General features: G+C 46.1%; 1 protein-coding gene and 1 long non-coding RNA gene across 2 annotated transcripts in view; one reads left to right on the top strand and one right to left on the bottom strand.

The window, feature by feature from the left end:
• TRAF3IP3 (TRAF3 interacting protein 3) overlaps nucleotides 1-20,645 on the bottom strand; it is a 101,869-nt gene that overhangs the window by 66,525 nt on the left and 14,699 nt on the right. The window lies entirely within an intron of this gene.
• The window catches only part of LOC130356879 (uncharacterized), a 36,128-nt gene that overhangs the window by 3,303 nt on the left and 12,180 nt on the right, over nucleotides 1-20,645 (top strand). The gene's annotated exons all lie outside the window — the stretch shown is intronic.

Genomic DNA, 20,645 nt, shown 5'->3' with positions numbered 1-20,645 from the left:
CTTTTTTTTTTTTAAATACAGGCGTCCATGTCTACTAAGCTATGCTCTGTCACTTATTCCCTTAGGTACAACTTAAACTGATGTCTACTCTATAGATAATACTAAAGCTGGAGATGTGAAGAAAATGACTTGTTGTAATAGTCCCTATTGCAGTGTTTCCCAACCAGTGTTCCTCAAGCTGTTTCTAAACTACAACATGATCAGCATGCCCGGACAGCCAATGGCTATCCGGACAATCTGGAAGTTGTAGTTTAGCAACAGCTGGAGACACACCGGTTGAGAAACACTGCTTTACTATACAAACTATTCACACTTACTCCGGTGGAAAACGTATAATTTTTTTTAAAGGGGTACTCCGGCGCTTAGACATCTTATCCCCTATCCAAAGGATAGAGGATAAGATGCCTGATCGTGGGGGTCCCGCCGCTGGGGACCCCCGTGATCTTGCACGCAGCACCCCAGTTAAAATCAGTCCCCAGAGCATGTTCGCTCCGGGTCTGATTACCGGCGACCACGGGGCAGGCGGCGTGTGACGTCACGCCTCCACCCCCGTGTGACGTCACGCTCCGCCCCTCAATGCAAGCCTATGGGAGGGGGCGTGACAGTAAGGGGCTATAACACTGCACACACTGATCTTCTACACAGATCACTGCCAGGCAATAGCCGGGCATTGATAAGTGTTATCGCTGCTCGATTGCTCCTGCCTGGATCTCAGGCACGGAGCAGTCATTCGGCAATCGGAGAGCGAGGAGGCAGGTAGGGACCCTCCAGCTGTCCAGCAAGCTGTTCGGGACACCGCGATTTCATCGCGGCGATCCCGAACAGCTCCACTGAGTTAACCGGCAAAGTTTACTTTTACTTCAGACGCGGCGATCCACTTTGATCGCCGCGTCTGAAGGGTTAATACCGGGCATCACCGCGATAGGTCATGTCCTGTATTAGCCGTTGATGGCCGCCGGGACCGACCCCATATGATGCAGGGTCTATGCATACGTCATATAGCGGGAAGGGGTTAAACCTTCCAGTACTTATTAGCTGCTGAATACTACAGAGGAAATTATTTTCTTTATGGAACACATTGCTCTCTGCTGACATCATGAGCATAGTGCTCTCTGCTGACATCTCTGTCCATTTTAAGAACTGTCCAGAGTAGGAGAAAATCCCTATAGCAAACATATGCTGCTCTGGACAGTTCTTAAAATGGACAGAGATGTTAGCAGAGAGCACTGTGCTCGTGATGTCAGCAGAGAGCACTGTGTTCCAAAAAGAAAATAATTTCCTCTGTAGTATTCAGCAGCTAATAAGTACTGGAAGGATTAAGATTTTTTAATAGAAGTAATTTACAAATCTGTTTAACTTTCTGGCACCAGTTGATTTAAAAAAAAAAAAAAAAAAAGTTTTCCACCGGAGTACCGTTTTAATGATATATAATAATAATAGTCATTCTCTAAATGGTTTTGCCGGACATATATCATGTGAACCTGTGTTAAATTTATCAAAATGATGCACATTCTTTATAGTTGGCTTAAATCTAGATAAGTTCCAAAATGGGGTCCTGGCTGGAATGAGATTGTCGCACAAACATTTGATCATTTAGCTACCACTGCAAACAAATTCTGACTTCAACCTAAGGAGTTTCAATAAAATAACTTTGTGTGGAAGGGAAGAAAACGTGCCATTTTTGCACAAACTGCCATTTGCGCAAATGTGAGAGAAAAATGTACACAAAATAGCCGTGTAAATACAATAATAATCCCCCCAAAACCTATATTCACTCTCAGTGCATGTTTTTAAGGAGAACGTAGCTGTGTGAAAATCATTCCTAAGGACACACGAGTGTGTAACATGTATATTTTTGCACCCATTATACGGCTGCAAGTCCCAGCCTGACCGTACTTTTGATAACCTGAACTGACAGCTACCACCAGACCTGTGATCAGGCCGTGACTTGTGCCCGTAAGGCTCGGATTCCACTTTTTTCTTTATTTTATTTTTTTTCATAAACGCCCTAAAAAATGCCATATTTGTTGTATGGTATTTTTTTGGGGCAAAACAGTCTGTGGCCAGACTTTAACTGGAGTCAATAGTATGAAACACCAGGCTCACATGGCATTTTGTCTTTTGGAGTTTTTTCACCCTTTTGTAGTGTTTTTAGGCTCAGGACTAGTTTGCAAAAATCTCAGCATGTAGAGCAGTGTTTCCCAATCAGGGTGCCTCCAGGTGTTGCAAAACTACAACTCCCAGAATGCCTGGACAGCCAAAGCCTGTCGAGGCATGCTGGGAGTTATAGTTTTGCAACATTTGGAGGCACTCTGGTTGGGAAGCACTGATGTAGAGGCTACAGCTAGAGTTGAGGGAACTTACAGTAAATTGGCTCGTAGGAAACCTCGCAACTCAGCTGTTGATTACTTTAGTCTGCATAAATTAGTTCAGCTTTCCAAGGGCTTCAGTTGCCTGGGAAAGGTGGATACAGACCTAGGAGACCTAAGACTGTCATCCCAGATTTTCCAGGCAACCAGAGCCCTTGGAAAGCTGAACTAATTTACGCAGACTAAAGTAATCAACAGCCGAGCTGCGAGGTTCGCTACGAGCCAGTTTACTGTAAGTTCGCTCAACTCTAGCTATAGCATTTTTTAAAAAGAAATCTTGGTGTTTTTCCTCCCATAGACTTCTAAGGAATGAAAAAAAAAATGGTAGAAAAAGCCAATATGGATTACAAGTGTACATTTTTTTCTGGTGTCCCTCACACCAAGACCACCCACCCCCATGCAGGGCCACCAGTACTCCAGTAAGGGGACCGGGCCCCTGCTGCACCCCCCTGCAGCAGCCGCAGAACAGGAGTACTGGAGTCTGAGAGGGGACCCACTGCTGCCAGCACTACTTAGGTTCATTTTCTTGTTTTAAAACATTCAGCCTGCTGGTCCTTTAATAACAGTGCAGGGGCCGTAGCCATGCTGACTCTCTTTGGGAGAAAGCAGAGAGGCCCATAGCTGCCAGCATTACCTACCTGAGGGCAGTACCTACTGAGGGAAGTACCTACTAGGGGCATTACCTACCTGGGTGGCACTATCTACTGGGGGTGTTATCTACTATCTTCTGGGAGCATTGCATACCTGGGGGCACTATCTACTGGGGGCATAACCAACCTACTATAGTGGAAATTTGCTACTTACCTGGGGGGGGGGGGCACTACCTAATAAGGGAGGGAAGGGAAAATACCCACCCACCACCACCCTGTCCCCCTACCTTTTTCCCCCAACACACTTAACTACTCCCTCATACTTTGCAGGGCATTGGTTGGGCACTTAGGGTAGGGAACATGTGGGTAATGTGCTCAAAAGGAACAGAGCCTAATATGTTTGTTGTCTGGCAGATTCTGTGGAGATGAGTCATGGTTGGAAGAAGATTTAAAGGGGTACTCCGGTGAAAACCTTTTTTCTTTTAAATCAACTGGTGGCAGGAAGTTATTTGAAGAAACATATTTGTAAATTACTTCTATTAAAAAATCTTAATCCTTCCAGTACTTATTAGCTGCTGAATGCTACAGAGGAAATGCCTTTCTTTTTGGAACACTGATGACATCACGGGCACACTGCTCTCTGCTGACATCTCTGTCCATTTTACCAACCATGCATAGCAGATGGATGCTAAGGGCAGCATGGTGGCTCACTGGTTAGCACTGCTGCCTTGCAGTGCTGGGGACTTGGGTTGAAATCCCACTAAGGACAACAATAAATAAAGCGTTATTATTATTATAATAACGTCAGCAGAGAGAACTGTGGTCATGATGTCATTAGAGAACATTCCAAAAAGAAAAGAATTTCCTCTGTAGTATTCAGCAGCTAATAAGTACAGGAAGGATTAAGATTTTTTAATAGAAGTAATTTACAAATATGTTTAACTTTCTGCCACCAGTTGATTTAAAAGAAAAAAGGTTTTCACCGGAGTACCCCTTTAATGATGGTCTGAGCAAGACAGAGAAGAAAAGGAAAGAGAACAATTCCAAGAAGATGCATCTTGTGAGTCAGTAGATTTAACTGCACTTTTATAGTCTGCAACGCCTGTGTAGAACCGGGGTCACCACTATATTTGCTTTGTATGGGTCTATGTTCAGTGATTCGTATAGTCACTTTTTGGGGGTAATGGTAGTGGTCATGGTATAGCGGTATTATTCTCCCTTGTATAATGGTATTATTGGTAACAATGGGCCCAGTATACAGGATTTGGTCAATAACAGTATGGCGGTAATATGTATGGTAATATTTTCTCCTTCCATCCTCACTGAAATAAAGGGCTCATGATTTTCTTGTCCTGTCTTTTAAAATATTTTTTTTCATAGACAATGGAGAAAATACTGGGTGGGCCCTGGGGGGGTTAGGGGGCCCAAGCCTTGAACTGTGTAAGGGACCCCAAAATTTCTGATGGCAGCCCTGCCCCCATGCACACCCAAAAATTCTGTGAAGAATTCAGCCATGTGAATGGGGCCTCAGAGTCACATGAGTGTTTCACATGACTTGTAATGGGAAAAAAAAGCTGGGGATGAAACGCAAAAAAAAAAAAAAACGCCTCTACTAATGCATTTTTATTTATATTTTTATTAAAAAGCCACAAAAAAATGCATATTAAGAGTGCAAAATGAGGGCAGTTTTTGTGGCATTTTGGTTAAGTTAAAAAAGAAACAAAACCAAAAAAAGCCACACGAAAGTTGTGTGGAATGGACCAATGGTTGTTGGCTGTAGAAATTATGCCCTGATCCCAGGGCAGTGGAATCTCATAAAAAAAATATGTGATGTCCCGGTACAGGATATGTATCCCACAGTCCTATCAGCTTGAGTCCCTGCACATCCCCAGGGCTCACCTGCAGTGTACCCCCGTAGTGTAATTAGTTGTACATTGAATGTAAAGGACCTTTGATATGGTCACATGGTTGTTTGTCACATGATAATGGTTGTCACATGTTAAAGTTACATGTTTTGTTACCCAGAGAGCACCAGGTGACCAGATGGCCTGCAGCTAGCATATGGGCTCCTTGCTCACCCCCACCCCTTTATAAGAGGGGGAGGTACTACAATCACTCTCTTAGATCCTGAGCTCAAGTCCAGTCCAGATGTTTCAGAGCAAGTGTCCAGTACATCTGGAGGCCTCAAGCCTAAATTACAGCCACAAGTCAGTAAGTCTAGTCATCTCTGTCTGCTGTCACTATCTTCAGTCAAGTCACGTCTATTATAGTCAGTGTGGCTGCGAGGTCCCCTGTGTCACTGGTCATCTCTCTGGGATCCTGGCCTAGCTAAAAAGACTGTACCATCTGTCTACCTCAGTAAATCTATGTTAACCCTGACCTAGCCTTGGACTCTTATTTGCCCTGCCTGACTAGGACTAGCGGTGCTACCGTTTGGGTGGTTCTCGGTTAAACCCACGCCCTGGCGTCACAAACATTTAGGGGTTAACACCATCTGCCCCATCCACCTAACATCGCACCCCCGTGGCGCACCACAAATAGAAGGCTGCTGCATCAAAATTTCCGAGCAAAATTTCATCTGTGTGGATAGACTAGGTTTCCACACAGGTTATTTTTTGGCATTTTTTGGAAAACTGCCACAGCAGTTATTGAGCTAAAGCCAGAAGTGTATTCAAAAGAAACAGAAAATATAAAGGAAGGACTTATACTTCTCCTTTCTGATGGATCCACTTCTTACTTTGGCTCAAAGGCTAGGTTTTCACTTGTTTTTCCTGTGTTTTGGCAGTTTTACAGGCATTTTTTTCTGGCGTTTTTCCTGGTGTGTGGAAACAGCCAAATTTGTCCCCTGTGGCAGTTTTTCCACTGTCTTCAGGGTACCAATCTGTGGGTCAGATGATGACTGCCCAGTCCACAGAGTGTAAGGAGTGATGTATAAACATCACTACTCACCTTCCCCCAGCCGTATAGTATACAGGGGTACATAGTGTACCCATGTATACTATATAGGAGCCGGGAATCCTGTCACCAGACTGACAGGACTCCCTGCTCCTATAGCCCCTTTGGGCGGTATACAGAATTGTGTTGTCCCAGTACAGGACATGGTCCTGTACTAGCCTTAGGCCCTGTCAGTTTGAGTCACTCAGTGACCTGGGGGCTCCCCTGCAAGGTCTCCCCTCTATTTTTTTTTTTATAAAGGTGTGTGTGTCACTTTAATGCCTAGACAGGATCCCTATGTAGAGGTAGTATAGAGGACCTGTGGGAGGTCTCAAGGACCTGTGTAAGTCTGTCACATGTTATGTTATGCAGTTACATTAATTGTTATCACATGTTCTTCCAGAGAGCACCAGCTTAACCTATGACCTGCAGCTTGACCAATGGGCATTAGTCCAGACCCCCACAAATTTTTTTTATTTATTTATTTATATAGTGCCTACAGATTCCGCAGCGCTTAAATAAAGGGGCAGCCATTACAATTCACTCTCTTCTGCTGCAAGCAGCTTTTGTACCATCAGTCTTTACAGAGACAGCAACCACCGCAAGTGATCAGCATCTGGAAGACCCCAAAAGCTACAGTCATTCCAGTAAGTCTAAAGTCTATGTCTGCTGTCACCACAAGTAGTCAAGTCCTGCACATAGTCAAGTCAAGTCTAATTCCAAGTCAAGTTAACTACAATTATATTGGTCCAGCAAGCTGTGAGGTCCTCTGGGTCCTGGCCACCTCTCCGGGAATTCTGGCCTTAGCTGTGAAGATAATTACACCTGTCTTCTACTCAGTAAAGCCTCCGTTTGACCATAACTGGTTGTTGACTCTCATTTCACTTCTAGCAATTGGAATAGCAGAGAATTCGGGCATGTGGTGTTCTGGAACCCGAAAACCACACTGTCATCATGAACACTGGGGGTTAATACCTTCCTGCCCCCGGGGTTAATACCATCTGATCCCACCACTCACAACGCTATACCCGTGGTCCTGCCATTTCACCCAGTGGTCCACCACAGAACATACATCTATCTATTGATAGCTGTATATAGTGTATACAGAAGACGAGATCCGCTTACCTCCCTCGCTCCCTGTCCCTCCCGGGTCCGCGTAGCTCCACCCCTAGTGATGATGTAATTAGGGGCGGAGCTACAGACGGGAGCCAAGCTGGTAAGGGTGTGAGGCTCTGTTCACATTGTCTGTTTTGTATAATGTGAACAGACCCTTCTGGCAGTGTCCTCCCAGACAGGGAGACTGCAGCAGTTGCTAAACTACAAATCCCAGCATTCCCAGACATCCAAAGGCCCATTGCATTATGGGCACTCTCCCCAGCGGAGAGCGAGAAAAATGTCATAACTAATTTTTTGTGTTTCTTTTTTCTTGTTTCAGATCCGTGTATGCAGAGGATTACAGTGGATTCGGAGGACTACTGCGGATGACCTGGATTTTTTTTCCTTTTAATAAAATGGTTAACGAGGGCTGTGGGGGAGTGTTTTTTTTTTTTTTTACAAAATAAGTTTTCTAATGTGTCGTGTTTTTTATTTTTTATTTTTATTGAATTTTCAGGCTTAGTAGTTGAAGCTGTCTAATAGACGCATTACTAAGCCAGGGCTTAGCGTCAGCCCCAAACACAGCTGGTGCTAACCCCCATTTATTACCTCGGTACCCACCGCAACAGGGGTGCCAGGAAGAGCCGGTACCAACAGGCCCAAAGCGTCAAAAATCATGCTCCTGGGCCTAGGAGGTAACAGGCTGGCATTATTTAGGCTGGGGAGGGCCAGTAACAATCGTCCTTGCCCACCCTGGTAATGTCAGGCTGTTGCTGCTTGGTTGGTATCTGGCTGAGAATAAAAATACAGGGAACCCTATGCGTTTTTTATTTTATTCATAAAAATTTTTTACAAAATGTATAGGGTTCCCCGTCTTTTTATCCTCAGCCAGATACCAACCAAGCAGCAACAGCCCGATGTTACCAGGGTGGGCGCGAACCATTGTTACTGGCCCTCCCCAACCTAAATAATGCCAGCCTGTTACCGCCTAGGATAACGGAGTGATAATTGGGGGTTAGCGCTAGCTGTTTTTGGGGCTAACGCTAAGCCCTGGCTTAGTAATGGATTCAGTCAATAAGATGGCTTCCACTACTAAGCCTGAAAATTCAATAAAAAAAATATATATTTATTTTATTTTAACACTCCCCAACAGTCCTCGTTAGCCATTTTATTAAAAGAAAAAAAAATCCAGTTCATCCGCAGTAGTCCTCTGAATCTGCCGTAATCCTCTGCATACACGCTCTCCGCTGGGAAGAGTGCCTATAATGCAATGTCTTCCCAAACAGGGAGTCTCCAATTGTTGCAAAACTACAACCCCAACAGGCGCGACGTCACTGACGCTTTGCTGGGCGCTTGCTTCTGCCCTCTCATCGTCTATGCATGAGTGTTATTTATCTAATACGGTGCCTCCAGCTGTTTCCTAACTACAATTTCCAGCATGCCATGATTGCAATTAGCTGTCAGGCCATGCTGAGAATTGTAGTTGTGAAACAGCTGGAGGCACCTTATTAGATAAATAACACTCATGCCTAGTGCTGGGCTCTCCCAGCGGTGTCACAAGAATGCCTCCCGCAAGCACGCTACCATCACCGCTAGCGGGGTCCCTGTGCCCACTAGCGGTGTCACAAGAATGCCGAGCGCGGCTCTGTTCCCCGTCCCTGTCAGCTCTCAGGGTATGGGAACAGATTTAAAAGCCTTGCGCGCGGCTAACATAGTACTGTGCAGGCACAGCACTACGCAAATAGCGTAGGGCTAACGTAAGCAGCGCTAGGAGCCTGGTGTTAGCCCTACGCTATTTGCGTAGTAATGCGCATGCGCAGTACTACGTTAGCTGCGCGCAAGGCTTTTAAATCTGTTCCTGTACCCTGAGAGCTGACAGGGACGGGGAACAGAGCCGCGCTCGGCATTCTTGTTGTCACGATGCCGGCTGGCAGGAGGTGGATCCTCTGTGCCAGAGAGGGATTGGCGTGGACCGTGCTAGTGGACCGGTTCTAAGTCACTACTGGTATTCACCAGAGCCCGCCGCAAAGCGGGATGGTCTTGCTGCGGCGGTAGTGACCAGGTCGTATCCACTAGCAACGGCTCAACCTCTCTGACTGCTGAAGATAGGCGCGGTACAAGGGAGTAGACAGAAGCAAGGTCGGACGTAGCAGAAGGTCGGGGCAGGCAGCAAGGATCGTAGTCAGGGGCAACGGCAGGAGGTCTGGAACACAGGCTAGGAACACACAAGGGAACGCTTTCACTGGCACAATGGCAACAAGATCCGGCGAGGGAGTGCAGGGGAAGTGAGGTATACATAGGGAGTGCACAGGTGAACACACTGATTAGAACCACTGCGCCAATCAGCGGCGCAGTGGCCCTTTAAATCACAGAGACCCGGCGCGCGCGCGCGCCCTAGGGAGCGGGGCCGCGCGTGCCGGGACAGGACCGACGGAGAGCGAGTCAGGTACAGGAGCCGGGGTGCGCATCGCGAGCGGGCGCCACCCGCATCGCGAATCGCATCCCGGCTGGAGGCGGTATCGCAGCGCACCCGGTCAGTGGATCTGACCGGGGCGCTGCGGGAGCGAGAGTGTAGCGAGCGCTCCGGGGAGGAGCGGGAACCCGGAGCGCTCGGCGTAACAGTACCCCCCCACCCTTGGGTCTCCCCCTCTTCTTGGAGCCTGAGAACCTGAGGACCAGATTTTTATCTAGGATATTGTCCTCAGGTTCCCAGGATCTCTCTTCAGGACCACAGCCCTCCCAGTCAACCAAAAAGAAGGTTTTTCCTCTGACCTTTTTGGAGGCCAGTATCTCCTTTACGGGAAAGATGTCTGAAGAACCGGAGACAGGAGTGGGAGAGATAAGTTTAGGAGAGAAACGGTTGATGATGAGTGGTTTAAGAAGAGAAACGTGAAAGGCATTAGGAATACGAAGAGAAGGAGGGAGAAGAAGTTTATAAGAGACAGGATTAATCTGGCACAAAATTTTGAAAGGACCAAGATAGCGTGGTCCCAATTTGTAGCTGGGAACACGGAAGCGGACATATTTAGCGGAGAGCCATACCTTGTCTCCGGGAGAAAAAATGGGGGGAGCTCTTCTTTTCTTATCAGCAAACTTCTTCATGCGTGATGAAGCCTGTAAGAGAGAATTTTGGGTCTCTTTCCATATGGTGGAAAGATCACGAGATATTTCATCCACAGCGGGTACACCAGAGGGCAAGGGAGTAGGGAGGGGGGGAAGAGGGTGACGGCCGTACACCACGAAAAATGGGGATTTGGAAGAAGATTCAGAAACTCTGAAGTTATACGAGAATTCAGCCCATAGTAGAAGATCTGCCCAGTCATCCTGGCGGGAGGAAACAAAATGCCGTAAATAATCACCCAGGACCTGGTTAATTCTTTCTACTTGCCCATTGGATTGAGGATGATAAGCAGAAGAAAAGTTTAATTTAATCTTGAGTTGTTTACAGAGAGCCCTCCAGAATTTAGACACGAATTGGATGCCTCTATCCGAGACGATCTGCGTGGGCAACCCGTGAAGACGAAAAATGTGTACAAAAAATAGTTTTGCCAACTGAGGCGCAGAAGGAAGACCAGGAAGAGGGATGAAATGTGCCATCTTGGAAAATCGATCAACGACCACCCAAACAACAGTGTTGCCACGGGATGAGGGTAAGTCTGTAATAAAGTCCATACCAATCAGAGACCAAGGTTGTTCGGGAACAGGCAGAGGATGAAGAAGACCAGCGGGCTTCTGGCGAGGAGTCTTATCCCGGGCACAGACAGTGCAGGCTCGCACAAAATCCACAACATCCGTCTCCAGAGTCGGCCACCAATAGAAACGAGAGATGAGTTGCACGGATTTCTTGATGCCCGCATGACCTGCGAGATGGGAGGAGTGACCCCATTTGAGGATCCCGAGGCGTTGGCGTGGGGAGACGAAGGTCTTCCCTGGAGGAGTTTGCCTGATGGAGGCAAGAGAAGTGGAGATCAGGCAGTCAGGAGGAATGATGTGTTGCGGAGAGAGCTCTACTTCCGAGGCATCCGAGGAACGAGAGAGAGCATCGGCCCTAATGTTCTTATCGGCAGGCCGAAAGTGAATTTCAAAATTAAATCGGGCAAAGAACAGAGACCACCTGGCCTGGCGAGGATTCAGCCGTTGGGCAGACTGGAGATAGGAGAGGTTCTTGTGATCGGTGTAAATAATAACTGGAAATCTTGATCCCTCCAGCAGATGCCTCCATTCCTCAAGTGCTAATTTAATGGCTAGTAGCTCTCGATCCCCGATGGAGTAGTTCCTCTCCGCCGGAGAGAAGGTCTTAGAAAAAAAACCACAAGTAACAGCATGCCCGGAAGAATTTTTTTGTAGAAGGACAGCTCCAGCTCCTACTGAGGAGGCATCAACCTCCAATAGGAAGGGTTTAGATGGGTCAGGTCTGGAGAGCACGGGAGCTGAAGAAAAGGCAGACTTGAGCCGTTTAAAGGCGTCTTCCGCTTGAGGAGGCCATGACTTAGGATTGGCATTCTTTTTGGTTAAAGCCACGATAGGAGCCACAATGGTGGAAAAATGTGGAATAAATTGTCTGTAATAATTGGCGAACCCCAAAAAACTTTGGATAGCACGGAGTCCGGAGGGGCGTGGCCAATCTAAGACGGCAGAGAGTTTGTCTGGATCCATTTGTAGTCCCTGGCCAGAGACCAAGTATCCTAGGAAAGGAAGAGATTGACATTCAAACAGACATTTCTCCATTTTGGCATAAAGTTGATTGTCACGAAGTCTCTGAAGAACCATGCGGACATGCTGGCGGTGTTCTTCTAGGTTGGCAGAAAAAATCAGGATATCGTCCAGATACACAACAACACAGGAATATAAGAGATCACGAAAAATTTCATTAACAAAGTCTTGGAAGACGGCAGGGGCGTTGCACAGGCCAAAGGGCATGACCAGATACTCAAAGTGTCCATCTCTAGTGTTAAATGACGTTTTCCATTCATCCCCCTCTCTGATGCGGATGAGATTATAAGCACCTCTTAAGTCCAGTTTGGTAAAGATGTGGGCACCTTGGAGGCGATCAAAGAGTTCAGAGATGAGAGGTAGAGGGTAGCGGTTCTTTACCGTGATTTTATTAAGACCGCGGTAGTCAATGCAAGGACGTAGGGAGCCATCTTTTTTGGACACAAAGAAAAATCCGGCTCCGGCAGGAGAGGAGGATTTGCGGATAAAGCCCTTTTTTAAATTTTCCTGGATGTACTCAGACATAGCAAGAGTCTCTGGGGCAGAGAGAGGATAAATTCTGCCCCGGGGTGGAGTAGTGCCCGGGAGGAGGTCAATAGGACAGTCATAAGGCCTGTGAAGAGGTAGAGTCTCAGCTTGTTTTTTGCAAAAAACATCCGCAAAGTCCATATAGGCCTTAGGGAGACCGGTTACAGGGGGAACCACAGGGTCACGGCAAGGAGTACTGGTAACCGGTTTAAGGCAGTCCTTGAAACAAGAGGGACCCCAACTCTTGATCTCCCCTGTGGACCAATCCAGGGTTGGGGAATGGTGTTGAAGCCAGGGTAGTCCAAGGAGAATTTCGGAAGTGCAATTGGAGAGGACCAAAAACTCAATTTTTTCGTGGTGAGGTCCGATGCACATTAGGAGGGGTTCCGTGCGGTAACGCACGGCACAGTCCAATCTTTCATTGTTAACGCAATTGATGTAGAGAGGTCTGGCGAGACTGGTCACTGGGATGTTGAACCTGTTGATGAGAGAGGCCAAAATAAAGTTTCCTGCAGATCCGGAGTCCAAGAAGGCCTTAGTGGAGAAGGAGAAGGTAGAGGCAGATATCCGCACAGGCACAGTAAGACGTGGAGAAGCAGAGTTGACATCAAGGACTGTTTCACCTTTGTGCGGAGTCAGCGTACGTCTTTCCAGGCGGGGAGGACGGATAGGACAATCCTTCAGGAAGTGTTCGGTACCGGCACAGTACAGGCAGAGATTCTCCATGCGGCGTCGTGTCCTCTCTTGAGGTGTCAGGCGAGACCGGTCAACTTGCATAGCCTCCACGGCGGAAGGCACAGGAACGGATTGCAGAGGACCAGAGGAGAGAGGAGCCGGGGAGAAAAAACGCCTCGTGCGAACAAAGTCCATATCCTGGCGGAGCTCCTGACGCCTTTCGGAAAAACGCATGTCAATGCGAGTGGCTAGATGAATGAGTTCATGTAGGTTAGCAGGAATTTCTCGTGCAGCCAGAACATCTTTAATGTTGCTGGATAGGCCTTTTTTAAAGGTCGCGCAGAGGGCCTCATTATTCCAGGAAAGTTCTGAAGCAAGAGTACGGAATTGCACGGCGTACTCGCCAACGGAAGAATTACCCTGGACCAGGTTCAGCAGGGCAGTCTCAGCAGAAGAGGCTCGGGCAGGTTCCTCAAAGACACTTCGAATTTCCGAGAAGAAGGAGTGTACAGAGGCAGTGACGGGGTCATTGCGGTCCCAGAGCGGTGTGGCCCATGACAGAGCTTTTCCAGACAGAAGGCTGACTACGAAAGCCACCTTAGACCTTTCAGTAGGAAACTGGTCCGACATCATCTCCAAGTGCAGGGAACATTGTGAAAGAAAGCCACGGCAAAACTTAGAGTCCCCATCAAATTTATCCGGCAAGGATAGTCGTAGGCCTGAGGCGGCCACTCGCTGCGGAGGAGGTGCAGGAGCTGGCGGAGGAGATGATTGCTGAAGCTGTGGTAGTAGCTGCTGTAGCATCACGGTCAGTTGAGACAGCTGGTGGCCTTGTTGCGCTATCTGTTGTGACTGCTGGGCGACCACCGTGGTGAGGTCGACGACAACTGGCAGAGGAACTTCAGCGGGATCCATGGCCGGATCTACTGTCACGATGCCGGCTGGCAGGAGGTGGATCCTCTGTGCCAGAGAGGGATTGGCGTGGACCGTGCTAGTGGACCGGTTCTAAGTCACTACTGGTATTCACCAGAGCCCGCCGCAAAGCGGGATGGTCTTGCTGCGGTGGTAGTGACCAGGTCGTATCCACTAGCAACGGCTCAACCTCTCTGACTGCTGAAGATAGGCGCGGTACAAGGGAGTAGACAGAAGCAAGGTCGGACGTAGCAGAAGGTCGGGGCAGGCAGCAAGGATCGTAGTCAGGGGCAACGGCAGGAGGTCTGGAACACAGGCTAGGAACACACAAGGGAACGCTTTCACTGGCACAATGGCAACAAGATCCGGCGAGGGAGTGCAGGGGAAGTGAGGTATACATAGGGAGTGCACAGGTGAACACACTGATTAGAACCACTGCGCCAATCAGCGGCGCAGTGGCCCTTTAAATCGCAGAGACCCGGCGCGCGCGCGCCCTAGGGAGCGGGGCCGCGCGCGCCGGGACAGGACCGAAGGAGAGCGAGTCAGGTACGGGAGCCGGGGTGCGCATCGCGAGCGGGCGCCACCCGCATCGCGAATCGCATCCCGGCTGGAGGCGGTATCGCAGCGCACCCGGTCAGTGGATCTGACCGGGGCGCTGCGGGAGCGAGAGTGTAGCGAGCGCTCCGGGGAGGAGCGGGAACCCGGAGCGCTCGGCGTAACACTTGTGACACCGCTAGAGGGCACAGGGACCCCGCTAGCGGTGATGGTAGCGCTCACACTCGCGGGGGGCACATTTGACACTAGTGGGCACAGGGACAGGGTAACGGGGGCGGGCGGGGCCGTGCGCAAGGCCAGTGGCCATTTAAAATCACTTTTTTTAATTAAAGTATATTAGAGATATGTTGTAGTACTTAAGTACTACAACATATCAATTTTTTGATATCATGACAGTGCCCATTTAACAGTTGGACAGAGGTTCTTTTAATTAAATTCTGTTCCTCTTCTTCTCCAAATGTACCTTTGCTCATTCCGGCCAAAAAGTAAAATTTTAACCTCATCAGTCCACAGAACTTGTTTCCAAAATGCATCAGGCTTGTCTATATGTTTATTTGCAAAGTTCAAACGCTGATTTTTGTGGTGAGGATGTAGAAGAGGTTTTCTCCTGATGACTCTTCCATGAAGACAATATTTGTACAAGTATCTCTTTATAGTGGAATAGTGTACCACAACTCCAGTGTCTGCCAGATCTTTCTGGAGGGATTGTGCAGTCAAATGTGGGTTTTTAATTGTTTTTCTCACAATCCTGCGAGCTGTTCTGTCTGATATTTTTCTTGGTCTTCCAGATCTTGCTTTAACTTCCACTGTTCCTGATGACATTTCTTAATTACATTCCGAACAGAGGATATTGACATATGAAAAAGTTTTGCTATCTTCTTATAGCCTTCTCCAGCTTTGTGAGCGTCAACTATTTTCAGTTTCAGATTTCTAGACAACTGCTTAGAAGAACCCATGGTGCTGATTGTTGGGGCAAGGTCAGATGAGTCATTTAAAACCTTTGAGATTGACATCACCTGGTGTTCCTAGATGATGATTGAGAACAATCCATGACACTGGCAGATCTCAGCTTTGCAAAGGGGGCAGTGCATGCTAGAAATTCTGCAGAGTGCCCAAACTTTTGAAGACGCCATTTTTTTGTTTTTTGTTGTTTTGAAAGTGTAAATGATGGAAATAAAATCTAACTTTTGTTGACATATTATAAGAATGTCTAATCTGTAATTTGATGCCTTTTGGAGATTTTTCCATCTTTCCTTGGCTTCTTTATGCACATTAATACAAATCTTTACCTGGGGTGCCCAAACTTTTGATCCCCACTGTATATACAGCTATCTATAGATAGCTGTATATAGTGTATACCGCCCAAAGGGTTAACCTACACTGCCCAGCAGTGTAAGTTAACTCTTTCCTTGCTTGGCTGGTGCATAGTGCACAGCTCAGCAAGGGGTTAAGTGAGCCAGCAATGTGTATACTGTATACACATTGCAAGCTCACTGTAAGTACAGTAGATATATGACCAGATCTCAGCCAGTGTCACTCCTGACAACCGCTGTGATCCTCCTGTATAATGTATAGATGCGGCTGGGTGCTCTTCTATGGTCCCCTGCACTGACGTATATATATCTATTCATATTTCCCGCAGAGAGCTGTGATTGGCCAGATGGTTCCAGCCAATCCCAACTCTCTGTGGGAAATATGAATAGGTGTATATATACGGCAGTGCAGGGTACCATAGAAGAGCGGCCGGCCGTATCTACACATTATACAGGAGGATCGCAACGGACCCGGGGCAATCTGTCAATTAGTACAGGTACTATTACTCCCATCATGGAACAGTGTGTTGCATGCTGGGAGTAGTAGTACTACCTAAAAAGTGTAAAAAAAAATATTTAAAAAGGAAAGGAAAAAACACACACACACTACATTTTTATTATTGTCGAATACATTTTTAGTACCCTACCCTCCCACATACATTGATCCCTGTTTAAAAATGTATTAAAACTTTGTTATAAAAATAGAAAAATTTTGTTAAATACAATTTTTTCCATCACTACTGTATGTTTTTTATTATTCTTATTTAATGGCACCCTACGAAATTGTAATAAAAAAGGTATCGCCATCACTTAAGCCGTTTTTCGCCCCTGTTTAAGATTAACCAGTTGAGACTCAGCAAAGGTCATCATAAAGAAGACCCATACCAGAAAAATAGCAGAAAATTAAGCAACCACAGACCTTAATTCAGGAGCAGAGGGAGGTAAAGAGAATACCCATTCCTGGGGATCCCCTTGCAGCAATGACATGACAATTCCTACTCTCTGAACTTCTGTGCTAGCTGACTGGGGTCTTAGGTGAAAATACAGCTTACAACTCTTCCTGAACACAACAAATTTCTTTCGGTCACCATAAAAGCGGTCAGGAAGATTTATTTTTGGTCCGCTTAAAACATCTGGAGGACTGACCACTGCCTGAACATTAGCTGATTCCTGAGCTTGAACCCTTTTGGCAAGAGGCTGAATAAAATGTGTTAAACCCTGCATTTGCTCTACTAATGCCGTCATTGCTTCCATCTTAGCAAATGCAGGTATTTGGGCCTGCGAAAATTTCACGTATGGGCAAGGAAGGAATGCAACACTATTCTCACCCACTCCCCCTTTCCCTGCCTACTTGCCTATGCGCCCTAGACAGCGGATCGACAACCACGTTGATGGACCCTTCCTAAAATAAGTGAGGGGAGTAAGGGTCAACAAAACAAGCTATAATACAGTCAAAGTCAGGATACTGTAATGGAGCACACAGATTAACAGAAATAGTATCTACACACACACAATAAGTCACAGTCCACATGCCGAGTCAGTACCAAAACATCACAGAAGTGCCAAGATGCAGAAACAGGAGAAGGGTCAGTGAGCGGAGCCAATGGGTCAGATATGCTAGAAATACAAGATACCATATACAGCTAGCTAGGAGATGAAGCAATTGCGCAGGCAGGGTGTAAGAGCAGAGTGCCAGCTAATATAGGAGCCAGAACAGGTGCTCTAATCAAGGTCAGCTGACCAGTCCAGACAGCCGGGCTAACTCAGCAACAAAAGGTAAACAAAAGGGACCGTCAGAACCGTTTAACCCTATGGGGTCTAACAAACTCGGTCCTGAAAGGGTTAACATTATATTTTTATAGTTCGGACATTTAAGCACGAGCGATACCACTAATTTTAATGTTTATTTTTGTTTACATAACTTTTTTTTTTGTTATGGGAAAAGAGGGGTGATTCAAACTTTTATTAGGGAAAGGGGTAAATTGGCATTTAATAACTTTTATAAAAAAAAAGTTTACACTATTTTTTAGTCCCCCTAGGGGACTATAGCATGCAATCCTTGGATTGCAAACACTGTTCAATGCTATGCCATAGGATAACATTGATCAGTGTTATCGGTGTTCCATCGCTCCAGCCTGCCATGGCTGACTGGAGCCTTTGAGCACCGTTTGGACAGCAAGGAGGCAGGTGAGGACCCTCCCTCCATCCTCTCAGCTGATCGGGACACCATGGTTTCTCTGCACTGCTAAGCAGCCGGGATATTTATTTTTTTATTTTAGATGCCGTAATCAACTTTGATTGTGACGTCTAAGGGATTAATGCTGGGTATCACATCACTGTCAGCCACTGGGACCATCCCGCTATGACACCCGCTCAGCTCCTGAACATGCGTCAGAGAAGGGGAGCGGGCATACGTCTACACCACAAAAAAACAGTCCTTAACTATGCCACCTCAGAGGTGGTGTAGACTGAGCACACAGTGTAAACTGTGGTCTTCAGAAAGCGCTGAGAACTGTGGTCTTGAGAAAGCGCTGTTTGATAGCGAGAAACCAGCCCATCGGCCAACCTGTAACCTGACCTGACTGCAATAAATTCTACACATTGCTGCAAGATCGTGAGTGCCATCTCTTCTTTCTGACTACATATTGGACAGTGTAAACTGCCCCAGATTTTAAAACAGCCTAAGACACTTTTTAAAACACAATGGAAGCGGTCGAGTGCCTTTTGGTGCCAGTGGTCCTGTTGATGATCATGTAATTTGTATGATGCCAGTGCTGGGTAGATGCTGCTGGTTGCACAGATACAGTATGCAGTGCTGTTTTTCCAGTTCAATATCTGTGATGGAGCTTCCAATGCAGATGTGATAATCCAGCACAGAAATTGAATATGAGGTAGAATTTCCCTGAAAGCAGAAGCACCACAGTAGCTTATTTTGTACTAGCTGTCTATCTAATGATATATATATATTGTAAGGATTCCTCCTTGGGGATTAGCTCCGGGATCGTCCTGGACACTGGCACGGGACACGTTTCCACTCAATAAACCCGCCGACAACGGTTATTCATGCAAGCCTGGCACCTTGCCAGCTTTATTTAGACAGGTTGCAGGGGAAAACAAACATAATGCAGGAACAAAATAAATCCCTAGACCGTCTGGTCACTGACTACACATATCAGCATGCCCTGACTACTAGCTGGTGAGCTACCCTCAGCCAGTTAAACATGTGACTCCTGCAACCTGTTACTCACAGTTCACACCACTTCTTGGACCACTCACAGATTCCAGCTGTGTGCTTCCTCAACAGGATCCGTGTGTCTCCCCCTACAGCGACATGCTGTTTCCCAGAGAGAGCCCCAACTATTCTGTTTATTTTCCTTTTAAACACACTTTCCCTTCCTGATACCTCATTAATAAGGCCACAGGTGGAGCATTTTCTAGAGTTAGCAAGGGAAATACACCCTTTCCTTGCCACACTGCCACAATATATATATATATATATATATATATATATATATATATATAAGATTTCTTATATAATAGATTTGATAATCTGACACCTTCCAGGTCTCACTGATGTCAGATTAAAGTTCTATGAACATAGTATTTCCATGTAGATTGCTATATAGATATGCTATATGTGTTAACAAATAAACCCTCTTTTAGAAAGCTCAATAGCAGAAAATCTGATCATCTGGAACCTACCAGGTCTTATTGATGTCACTTTGGGGTTAGTTAACCATCATCATACTGGCAGAAAGAGCAGAGTGCCACAAAATAAAATTTTATGTTTGGAAATGGAAGGAATATAGTCACTAGTAGACTACAATCAGTCCTTTGAACTCAATTGGCTCAGAGCGGGCACACATACATCAGCATATCATTTCTGCTGGTATGCCAACGAACAGAGTGTACTTAAGTAGTATGAACTCAGCCTAGGGTAGGGACACGTGCGGTATTTTGCTGCTGCATATTTTCCTACTTATTTTCAATGGGTAGCAAATCAGCTACAGAAAATATGCAGCAAAATACGGCATGCGTGACCCTAAGTAATTTAACAGCCACAATGTATCAGGCTGTAATACAGAACAAAAAAGCTGTGACCCATTTTATGTTGAGTCTAAGAAGATACGCACATCACTTTCCTGTCCTTATTTATACTGCAGCATATCTCAACACAACTACTCAGATTACTATTGTTGTTACCATTAGAGAAAGCTAAAACTGAAGTAACTAAACATTTCAAATGTACAATAAAAAAATAATTATAGGAAGTATAAAGATAAAACTATGTATTATTAATACATTATATAAAAATACATACCGCAATAGTGAGAGATCCTGTATGTGACAACTAGTAGTAACAGGGACACCCAGGAGATTGTGAGACTGTTATCTCTGCACAACAGACAGCAATGGGAATGTGTTTAGCTAATATTATCTGGGACTTTCTTAGCACTGTTATTGCTGATACATTTTGATATACTAGTTGTGGGATGTACTGGTCAACAAAATGTAAATATGATCTAAACCATACCTAACAATGGTATCATGATTTCCTTACTTTTGGTATATTTGTCAGGAAATGCCCCTAGATTCTGAGTGCATACAAATATTCTGGGAAATATTTGTGAACTTTATTCCCAAAAATGGGTGTGAATGCTATGAATTATTTAATTCATGGCTCGGAATCTGAATATAGGGCTGAGAGGGAGTCATGCAGTCTCAGAGTAATCAGGCTCACATGCCCCCTAAACCTAGAATTCACACCACTAATTAACAACCCCCCCCCCCCCAACCTAGCTTTCATGTGCTCGTATGAAATAAAGTTCCCACCCATATGGCACTTCAAGGAAAGCTCAAACAACCAAATGGTAAAATCCCTATATATCAGGAGCTGACAATGTTTTATACTGATCACTTTGCTTGATCTGAGTGGTTAATGATGGATCTGACTTCACACA

The sequence above is a fragment of the Hyla sarda genome, chromosome 2 (assembly GCF_029499605.1).
Source record: "Hyla sarda isolate aHylSar1 chromosome 2, aHylSar1.hap1, whole genome shotgun sequence".
Classification (NCBI taxonomy): domain Eukaryota; kingdom Metazoa; phylum Chordata; class Amphibia; order Anura; family Hylidae; genus Hyla; species Hyla sarda.
This window is presented reverse-complemented; position numbering and strand designations above follow the sequence as displayed.